The sequence below is a fragment of the Aphis gossypii genome, chromosome 1 (assembly GCF_020184175.1).
Source record: "Aphis gossypii isolate Hap1 chromosome 1, ASM2018417v2, whole genome shotgun sequence".
Taxonomy (NCBI): Eukaryota; Metazoa; Arthropoda; class Insecta; order Hemiptera; family Aphididae; genus Aphis; species Aphis gossypii.
Window position 1 is genome coordinate 63,571,786 of NC_065530.1, and position 12,442 is coordinate 63,584,227.

General features: G+C 27.8%; 1 long non-coding RNA gene across 1 annotated transcript in view; it reads right to left on the reverse strand.

Moving 5' to 3' along the window:
• LOC126549426 (uncharacterized) overlaps window positions 1-2,880 on the reverse strand; it is a 29,567-nt gene extending 26,687 nt beyond the window's left edge. The window contains exons 1-2 of the long non-coding RNA XR_007603537.1: window positions 2,568-2,880; window positions 2,404-2,504 (exon numbers count right to left, since the gene is read on the reverse strand). This is a non-coding gene — a long non-coding RNA (uncharacterized LOC126549426). The remainder of the gene's footprint in view (window positions 1-2,403; window positions 2,505-2,567) is intronic.
• Window positions 2,881-12,442: the final 9,562 nt, after the last annotated feature.

Sequence of the window (12,442 nt, forward strand, 5' to 3'; positions counted from 1 at the left end):
CCTCCCACCTCGTGATACGATACTTAAAAAAAGTTCAATTAGTCGCGGACGACAAAAACGTCCGATTATGAACAGTACCATTTATTATTAAAATTGTAATAGTTTTTTTTTTATCTCTCTGGGCTCTACGTAGTGTACCAAAATTTCCAACTCGTTTATTTGAACGGAAATCCACTTGCTATAGACGAATATGGAGCCTCGATGCTGTCCTGTTTTTTTCTTAATTCAAAAAGTAGAAATTTTAAAGCTGTACTCGAATGTCAAGTGATCAGTCATATACTATATTTGGTGTAAATCAGACCTAGCTGGGTGAACAACTCAACTGCGTTGAATTGAATATGATGCTTTGATGCATGTTTATAGATGTACTTTTGTAAACCAAAAAGTTGAAAATTGACCTAACCGTAATTTAAAGTCAACTTTTCAGTCATATTTGGTGTAATTTGGACCTAGGTTAGGAAATGCACATCACGAAGCATTGGATATGGCAGTTGGTGAATTTCGGTTTGAACAAATCAAGTTCATGTGCGTAAATCGCTCGTATAGTCGATTTGATTAAAGTTTGATAATAATGTGCGTATTATTCTAAGGATTTTGAACAAACAATTTATCATATTTTGCGGTAAATTTTTAACTGACGATCATTCTTTAGCTTTTATTATAATTTTATACCTACGCATTTACTTATATTGTACATTTGTTTTGTAATATTTATATGTAATAATACCGTTTAATATGGGGAAATATGTGAATAAAATAGGTTAATAATATTATTAGCTAATCCTAATACATTTTGATAAACAATATCTCGATGTTACACACGCAGTTAAGAAATTTAGATGGAAAAATGTGTTATGAAACTTGAAAGAAAGTTTTTATTGAAAACTATTAAAAAAGTTATTTTTATCCTTTATCGGCTTCGTAGGCCTAAATGATGTTGTATATTTTTCTGTTTGAACCAACTCATTAAATATAAATGTAAATAAAAACATTTGATGCTATAATAGTAAAATATATTACTATATAATATATGTATAATACTATAATATTGTAATCATTGCTTATGCTGCGAAGCCCTAGATTGCCTATATAAAATATTTAAGAGGGTCCTGATCATAACTTTTAAGAAATTTTAATTATTTTATTTTGTCTTTTTATAGTATTTTTTGGAGGAATTGCATTAATAAAACTCCTATAAGCTATGAATTTACTAGTTGCTATTTTTCCAAAACAAATGTACCTAACTATAACTATTATGGTACCTATGCAATTTGTTAAAATTCTGAATTAAAATTTACTTTTCATATTTTAACAAACATAGTATTATTTGAACGTTACATGAACATTGATAAATAAAATATAATCATCATTTAAAATTAATTTTCTTGCATTTTGAGAAATGGGTCAGATTTTAAGATCGCTTCTACCCATCTCAAATAAATTGTTTTAGTACCTAAACTAAAGTTTTTTAGATATTTAGCTCAATTATTCCACGTTATTTCGGAAAGAGTGTACTAAAATAATTACTAAATAAAATAGATACACTTTAAAGTTTAAATTGAAAATTTTAAATTCAATAATCATATAGTTATAGTACGCATTCAAATATTTCTTTATTTGGATAAACTACTCCATTGTCCCACTTAAACATGATTTTGATTACCTAAATTATAAATTAATAAATATAACGTTATGAATATTGTGTTATAAATTAATTATTTAAATAAAAAGTTCAGTAAAATAAAAATAAATTGTAGTTGGTTTCTACTATTTCTATAACTTTAAAACTGTGTGAAATCGATATGTAGGAAGTAATATATTATGGACAGTAGTCGGCGCCGATGGTATCAATAATATATATCATTTTTCAATTAGCCATCAGGATGTTTCGGCAAAGTCAATTAATTCGTATTTTATATCAAAAATGCTTTAAATAGTTAAATATGTATACCTAATACGTACATGTCTTATCCGTACGTCTATCGTAAATTTCAACACAAATTTGTTATTTTTATAAAGTATATATATTATATAATGACACTCTAATTGACAATTATGATTCATTAAATATTTAATTAATATCTACCTATATTATATAATATACCTTACAAATTTTATTATAATAAATTATTCTATAGAAATGTGCAAAACTAATATTCAAAAAAAAATGTTCATTTTACCTATTAAGAATTATTATTATTACGATATTACTGTTGTTAGGTTATAGTGCCCCTTGTTCTGTTCTGTATATTGTATAGTATAAAAATCGAATACTTAGTATGATTTTAACATTATAAAAATAAATTTATATATTTAAATGTTTAGACTATTGTAGGTATAATTACACCATTACTACGCATGATCTCATGATCTACATAATTTCTACATCATATTTATTCTTACTTGATGTAATAATATTATCAGTGTACTATGCTCATCGGTCATCATAGACCATCGTCATGGAATATGGATCATATATAATGCGTGGTCAAAAATGGTCATAACTAAAAAAAAAAAAAACAAATTCAATAATAATATTTTTAAAATATTAAAAAATACTTGGTTACCTTTAAAATCTTCAAACACCGTTTTTCCGTCGTGTGATTAGAACGCTATGGTTATTCTTGAATCTGTTGTTAATAAAATTGAGATGTACACCATTTGTATCTACATCTTTTCCAAAAGACTTGTTTTTGTTTGTATACGTGCTTCAGTATCATATTTATATTACGTCATGTCCCAGTGGTAACTATAAATAATAAATATCTCCATAGTAGATCACTAACGTTATACCGTAAAATAGATCACAGTGATCACGCGAAATAATGATGGTGTAAAAATATTATTCTATAAATTGAACATTAATAGTATTTCAATCAAATTTCAAAATCCAAATACCAGTTATTGTCTATTGAAAGTGTTTTGATGTTTATATACTATAAGTTAAACCGATTATTAGATAATTCGTTTTTAATTAAAGTACTTGTACTTAGTGGATAAATAGGTAGTTAATATTTATTAAGTCTCGAGTATTTAAAATGTGTGATAAATTATTTCTAAATAGGGAACATGTAACCAACGTATTTCAAATTATTTCATAACATCATAAAATTACTAAATTGCAATAGTAAACACAATTGTATCATCAATCACAATTAAATATTTACCTATACGTACTATTAAAAGTGTACCATTTACAATTTGATAAAATAATAATCATATACTTATAAAGAAAAACGAATATTTTAATAATTTTTTAAGGTCATCTAATTTGTTTTTTATATGATATTTTATAGTATAAGACTTAAGAAATAGGTGAGTTTCGAAATAACGTAAAATCCATTTAAGAACCATGATTATTGAATTATGCATCAGATATTATATACCTACTACAAAAATATTATGATTGCAATACAATTCACAAATATATAGTTGTATCGTTTCAAATTAAAATACAATTCTATATAATATGTATAAATAATTTGGAGAAGTGTGTTAATTCGTTTCATAACTACTGCAGGTCACGAAATCAACAAGTATTATAATATATATGTGAATAAATAAATAAATTTTGGCGTATATTAATATGCCATAACTGTACTAGATTATTTATTATAATAATTGTTACACTATGATAGCTTTAAATATCAAATTCATAATAATTGTTGGTTTTTTATTTTTGAAATAAAAACTATTTTAAAACAATAATGTATTATAGATTTATAAATCAGTTAATGTACCTTTATTTAAATTATTATTATTTATCTTTGTATGTGCTAGGTATGTTAAATGTTTTTGTTGCAATGGTTATGTTTTTCTATGAATATAGATACCTACAATTAACACTTTGTTGAATGTACAGTATTTAACGTCAAATCTAAATTACCTATCTAATAAATTGCATTTAATTGCACTTCGTAGTGTATTCATTTCAGTGGTCAAACTGTTACTGTTATGCTTTCCTTTTAAATTACAATTTTTGTTTTTTGTTTTTAGATTATTGAACATTAAAATCATTCAGAAGTAACCAAAGTTTACTTTTCTTTACTAAGTAGTGACTAGTGAGTACTTGTAAAATGATTCATATTTTGTAACGTCTGACGAATACCTAATAAATAACAAGGTATGTTTTTAATAGTATACTTTTTGATTGTCAAATTTCTATAAATGAACGTAATTATATACGTGGTGTATTAAAAATAAATAACAATTTTACACATTAAAATATTTGAAGTCATTATTGTATTACCTCATTTATAATATAAGCATTGACTGATGTATGCAATGAAACCATAAATTCGATAAAATATACCTAACGACAATGAAAACTTTTCGTGTCTATCATTAAGATTCGTACATTGATAATAACGTTTCATAGAAGTTATTTGTACCACTTGTACCGGTAGTTGTGCCACTGCGGGACATCCGATCACTGCATCATTGGTCCAGTACACGTGATTAGGTAGTTGAGATCGAATGACTAGATATATGTAATTAGTTATTCATACTGTTCTCTGTTAAATATTGGTTACTGGTTTTAATATGACAATTTAACTATTATTATTACCTATTTATTTATTCAGATAATTCAATAATATATTATTATCATGGTACTAAATTTTAGTAATAAGAACTAATAAGTATACCAATTGAGCTATGCTTTTAGGTATTCGATATACACGAGGACTGAGGTGATCCTAAATAAGCTCGTGTACATAAATTTATTATGTAATTCAATATATATATATATATTGAAATGATGACATCATTTTTAAATTCATACAAATACATTTAAAATAATAAATTATCTTTAATTAACATCAATTTACAAATGATTTCCAATGCTTTAATACAAAACAGGCAACAGCGTTTTCTATAAGGACATAACTATACGTCTTCACTCTTCAGTATAATTTTCCACGGATCACTTATATTTTTAATGATTCGATTTTCAGCTTTCTTCTAGTATATATTATACTCGTAGCTGAAGATAATTAAGTTAAAGCGATTCATTTTATTGTAATTCGTTTTAGAAAATTAGTTGTAAGACCATGTGTAATTATACGATTAAAATATATATTTTTGATAACGTGTCAAATAATTCCAATAATTCGACAAAATATAAGTATAGGTACACTAGGTAAAAATAACAAATTAAATCAGGCGAAAAATCAGGGATCAGTGGTGGTAATGTTGGGGTTAAAGGGTCGAGAAAGTGAAATAAGATTATCGTCTCCGCAACGAACTCCGAATAAATGTGTGTAATAAAATCGGACGTGTCTCTCGCCGACATAAATATATATATATATAGGCCACTGACGTAAGACGTCGGTCGTCTCGTTTCGGGTGAACGTTAATCAATAAAATCAGCAAACATAATACCATATAGGTAACGATATATTATTATAACGTATATGCGTGCGTATACACATATCGGTAGAAAAATTCTTCTAGATAAACGCCAAAACATTAAACATATATATTATATACGATCAGAAAATATCTATGAAAATATGTAATAACGACGTACAAAATTTAATAACTAGATACTTTTTTTTTCACGTTCAAACGAACTTTACCTCGCGGTTAATAATATCATTTTACTAGGTACGTTCAGTACGTTCAGCGGAAACCCTTTGTGCGTGTTTGTAGGTAGGTATATTATATAGTATGCGTATTTAGAGCAAATTGTACGTCATACATAAGTATATTAAATTATAATTTATATTGTGTAAAATGCGATAGTTTGACCAAAATCTACTGCATATATGTATACAAACTCGACGACGATGAACTGGGGGGAGGATGTGTCCTGCAGGGGCGAGAGGTTATATATATACCTATATACACGACAGTAGATTTATGTGCACGCTGTTATAGGTTAGAACACTGCGGTACATATAGGTTAGCCAACGTACACGTCTATAGGTATTGCACGTACATCGCGACAATAATACACATATACGCGAAGTTCAGTGTATTATATATATATATAAATTGGCGAGGGCGCACGCGCTTTCGCGTGTCTGTGTGTGCGTAATAGGTATGATGGGATGCGAAGAGCTATATAGCCAGGCGCGTGGCAAGTATATATATGTTTTTCGCGGGGAGGGCGAGTGAGAGAGAGTGTGTGTGTCAAAGCGTGGCAGGGAACAACAAAAGGGGCGGAAGGAGAGAAGTAGACGGAGGGAGAGGGAGAGAGAATGGTCTTTCCCTTGGACGCATTCTTCGTGTGCCCGGGATAGGGCATAATGTATAGAGTTTTCCTCTATACACGCGGCCGGAGCTGCTGCAGAGGGAGTTTTCCGTGGGTTCCGGATGGTTAGCGGTCGAGAACGGTGAGGGACATCGGTAGGCGGAAGGTGCGAGCGAGTCAGGGGAGGGCTCGTCGAGCTCGTTACCCGGGTGACAGCCTTGGCACGCATCCTGCACACCCACAGCCACCGCCGCCGTCATGGTTTTTCGCCCCCGTCGTCCGCGGTCGAGCGCGGCGGCCGTGACCTGAGTCGACCCCGGAAAACAATCAGACCCATCAACGTGCGCATCATCCCTACGACGACGGCGGCGGCGGCGGCGACGACGACCCCATTACGACGCTCACATCCACCAAATCCTCAACACCCTCTACGTCTATTATCATCCGTACTTTACGATTCTTTTTCACCGCCATCATTATAAAATATATATTCCACGTGTATACACTTTAAAAATATTATACGCGTATTGTTCATTATTTGTTTACTACAATATGATTCACTCTTGGTGAATTATAATAGATTTTATAATTTTATAAAATATATATAATATGGATTTACTGTATACTATGTATATTGTATATATTTTACTAGTACATATATATATATCTGCACAGTGACCTTTTATTCAATTACAACACGACTCGCATTTTATGCGTTATACTGTTTTCTTTTAAAAAAGATTTCAGATGTACACTGTAGTATGCAGCTATTCAACATAATATCATTACTTTATAATTTAAATACAGGATTTTTATTGAAAAATTATAATAAATTGTATTATAGACTATAGTACTTAATTATAGTAATTATACTATGAAGAGAACTTTACCCGTTCAAACCAAATCATGTAATAGAATAACAGAATGCGTTTCTCTAAGTGTTAATAATTCAATAAAATAGTTACCTAATAAAAGTATCATGGCATTTTCGTACAATCCCCAATTTTTACAATTTAAAAAAGAATACATTATCTGTATTATTATATATTATCTATGTATACAGCAAGTATAAAAGTTAGATAAATTAAGCAACTCAATTTTTAATGACCTAAATAAAAAATACGAAAAAATAAATAATTTTTAAAATTCACAGAAAAAAATTATTTAATCTAACGTAAAATTGCTACTCATAAATAATATTCTACTCTATTTTATTATGAAAATTTGGTATTATTAGATTAAATTTGACTTCACATAAACCCTTTTTTAATACTACAAATGACAGGTGGGTAGCGTACTTTTATAAGTATAATTAGATTAAATATTTTTATAAAGTTATGAATTTTAAGTACAAAGTTATAGCAAAATTCAGAGGTCAAAGGGAGTATTCAATTTTAAATTTAATCTCGGTATTGAATATTTTATGCATTTAAAGAAATTAAAGTATTTTAATTTATGAATCTCATAAATACTAATAAATAATGAGTAGTTATAATATGTATACAGATTATATTATAAACACTTTAAGATATTGATTGTAAACTTTTTAATTAAATAAATAAGCAGCTTCTACTTTCTTTTTTTAGTAACTTTATTACTAGAAACCATAAAATAAAACATAATAAAAAAAATTAATTCTTAGAAATTAAGTGGGTACCTATAATGATAAAAGTAAAAAGACAATAAATGTTTTACTTTATTTTAATTTAAAATATAACGTTTCTAGAAAATAAATGTACAAGCAAATAAGTTCATAAGAATAGAAAGACTTAGAAAACTGCGAGTAGGAAGTTATCTAGTGATAGAACCCTTAATAAAAGTATTAATTTTGACATTTAACGATTTAAGTTTAATTTAATTATGTACCAAAATTACGGTAATTAATCATAGATCATAAAATTTGTAATTACATGGTAAAACCATGGTTGAGTTCTTGTTCAGTTATTTTTATTATTGTTTATAGTTCTAATATTTCTATCATAGAATAGTAGTATAATTGTATAGCACTAAATCAATCACTTATTGTGGTTTTAATACCATAAACTATTGACAAATTATGTCCGAATATTTTAGCTTAAAATAATTTATTCGTATAAAAAAAAAATTCAGTGTTAGTGTTTTGAGACTGTAAAATATTTCAAAAAAATACTTAGTTAGACTTTGGCACACTTCAAAATTGTTACTATAACTATTTACATTTTTAAATTTAAAATTAAAAACTATGTATGATCACACAAAAATACCCTCTTGGCTATAAGGTAAATATACATAAGTCGAGTTTTAGACTTTTAAATTGATTATTTCATTTATTATTATTTTTATTTATATTATAACTTAAAAATGTCCTTTATAATCCATTAGAACTAGATGTATATATGATGTCGGATGTTAAGCGTTAGCTTTTATTACATATTAAAATACATATTAATGTATTCGTTGAATTAATTTTTTTTATAAGTAAAATAAGTAATAACACATGTTGTTTATACCTAAGTGTAAATGTAGTTACAGATGTTGTATAATATGCATCGAATTTACATTTTAAGAATAAATAAAAAAATAAAAAAATAATAATTTAATTATTACAGTATTAAATTTTTCCGTGAAAATTAAACTAACCGTGAAAATGTAGTCAACATGACATACAATATTTGGTCAAATATTTTCTTCTAAAACGTGACAACTAATGTTTACCGAACGTCCGAAAGATTAATGAGCGTGGTTGTGATAAAATAATCGTCTGTATATACACCGCGCCCTCGTGTTTTTAGGGCATTCAGTTCTTTTATGTAATAACAACCCTGCAAGCGTTTTCTAAGAATCCGCTAGAACCTTTTTACCGACAGCGTTTATTGATTCGAATACAACACTACGCACAACAGTTTTTGTTCACCCTCTTCACGAAAATCCCTGCAGTGACGAAATAATAATATCAAGAACAATAAAATCAGAACCTTGGCTAAATCTTCTCTGTAAAAACGAGTTTTGAGACCTTCATTCCCTCCGTGTTTTTAAAACGTATTGTTCCCACTTCTTGCATCAAACTTTTAATGCACGTGTGTACAAAAAGATTTTTTGTGGAATTCAAATAATAATAATAATAATAAAAAATTCTTAAAATTCCTATAGAATATACTGTATAAATTACACAAAACTGTGATTTTCTTTATAAAATGTTCTCTTTGACATAAGGATTAATTTAGTTGAACAGCTAACATTGGATTCACGTTACTAATTAGTAATTACAAACAAAATACAGATAAACATTAAGGGAAAAGATTAAATTAATATTATATTATTTAAATAAAATATAATGCTCGATACGTTTGCGGAATAATACTAGCCATACGTAAATCTTGTATAAGTACTAGATAATAATGATTTTATTTTTTTATACATATTATCATAATTTATTATTAATGTATTATAAAATAATGATATTCTTATACTAAATTGAAAATGTTTTATTTCCATAGTTTTAATAGCAAGCAATTTAAATTAGAAAATTATTTCTAGAGTTATTTACAAAATAAAGAATATCAATAAACAAGAATTAATGAAAACAAAAAAAATATATATTTATTTGTTATATTTATAACAAACATTATATAAGGCGTAAATTAGTGTAATAAATTAGTCATATTTAATAAATATACTATAATTTGATTTTTGTATTTTTTTTTTTAGAAGGAAAAGCTTTAATTTAAACTATTTTAATAAATAAGTAGATAGAAGATATTTTAAATACGCATTCTGGTTTATTTATCAATACACAATTAAGTATATAATTCATTAACATAATACTGCTCGACTTGGATTAATAAAATACAGAGAAAATAATGGTGTGTAATCTGTAGTGGATGATACTATTTATTCGTAATTACTTAATCTATTTATGAATTAACTCAAACGTTAAATAATTTAGATAAAACACAGAGTTGAACCTTCAAATAAACTATTTACGAGATGAGTCCAAGGTCAAGGACTAGTCGGGAGAGCTTATGATCGAAGTTCAGGATCTGTCTATAGTCCATTCTTGGCTATATTTCAAATGGTTTAAATGAACGTTGTTCCGGAACATTATTTTGTTATACATAATATTATAAATACCTATATATACTCACAAGGATACCTATTAAATATTATTATATTTATAATACCTATGAGTGTGTTTATATTTCAAACGATAACCCCCAAAGAAAACAATATTGCTATTAAGTTTAAATTTAAGTTTAGAAATCTGATAAGTGTGGAATTTTAAAACATTAAACATTCATTTCTTTGCTTTTAATTTGATTATTTAAATATTTGGCACGGACCTACTTAACATTTTTTTTTTTGCAATTTGCAATGGGAATCTACATTAAACGAGGAAAGTGAATAATTGATAGTTATTATGAAATGGAATCTAAAAGCAGCGTACTATACAACAGATCTTTAAGTATACCTACTAAACACTATAAGAATAATAATATGATTTATGATTGAAAATAATATTATAATTATTTTTATAGGGCAACCGATACGTATGGGTTTATAAATATAAAGATTTATTCGTGTCAAACTGCGGTATCGAAGTAATTTAATACATATGTATGGGTATATAATTCATTATCCAGTATCGAAAGAGCTTCGTGGAGCTCACGCTGTATATAATAATAATCGTGTGCACAGCACACTATATTAATATATTATTATATACACGCTTGTTTACGGTTTATCAATGAGGTCAAATTGGGCATTGGATAACATAAAACAATACGTTGTTAACGTTCATTTGTTTCATTAATACGAGAAGGCGTTGACTTTTTAAATGCTCATTAATGACCCTGAATAAAGTATAAAACTGTAATAATAATAATAATAATAATAATAATCCTTGGTTAAATTAAAGGATATAAAGACATTTTGTTTTCGATTTGTTAGCCACCGTCGAAGACCCGAAATGCGCGTTACATAATTTCGTTCAATATAATATTATTATTATGTTTTATGAAATTATATAAGAATCAAAACGTGAATTCCTACTAAACGGTTATCAAGGTCAACCACTAATTTCCGTTCTTATGCACCGATATATTATTATGATATAATATAACTTACTATACATACAGCTACCTGCAATGACTACACGCACCTGTCTTATTGTATGACGTCGACGAAAGTCCGACTGCAGTGTGGGAAATCGGAGTTAAAAAAAAAGAGAAACAAGTATAAAAGCTCAATAGTTCAATATTGACCCGGCTAACGCGTTTAGCCCCGAAACTGTGCTACAGTATCAAACTATATACACGTGCAATACCGTACACATAATATATATTATTATTATATTATACTGTTTCGGGTTTCTCGGCGATGTTTTTGAAAATCGTCACGTAAAGCAAACCGTCTGTTGCCTTTACAGTGTCACCCAAGCAAATGCAATTACCACGAGTAAACAAATTATAAACTATGGACTAGTATAAATTATATACTCGACTGTATTATAATAATCGTTTACGTTGGCCTGCTGCGTATAGCTTATATAGTTTGTCAACTACTATGCATTTGCCCTATACGAGTGTGTACTAATATAATATGTCATGAATGATATTATATTGATATTATAATATCTGTATACGGTCGTAGAAATAATTCCAATCAAAAAAACGTTTGAATTATTTTCCCGTTAGTATTTATGAAAACATGGTACTTATATCTAGATGGCTCTTTATGTGATATTAAAATTTTATCGTTCGCCCTAATAAAAAAAAAAAAACGGACAAAAATACACAATTAATAGGCGATTACTGATTTTCGACTCGTTAAAATTCATCGATCTGAAAATATCGAGTGGAATCACGCGTTCGTATACTCCGATTGTGTTACATTTAAGCAACGTTTATTATAATATTTTGTGTATAATGACACACGAATACAATCACTAATTAAATGTAAGAGGGAATAGTCGTGTACGCCTCACGCACACACACGTTACGAGTACATACATTTAATTATTAAATTTACAAATATTACATGGCGGTGGGGCGGTGGAACGTGTGTAATATTATTTGTTAAATGATTAACTCATTTATTTCTGACCTTCAAATTTAAAATAATTATCGTTTTGTGGTTATTTGTTGGCATATATTAATTACTCGTGCGGTTGCGCATATACAATGTGATCAAAATTTGTTGTAAATCGCACGATTTGCCATTATTTTTGTGACACAATTTTCTGATCGTTTTATATATACTAAAAAGTAT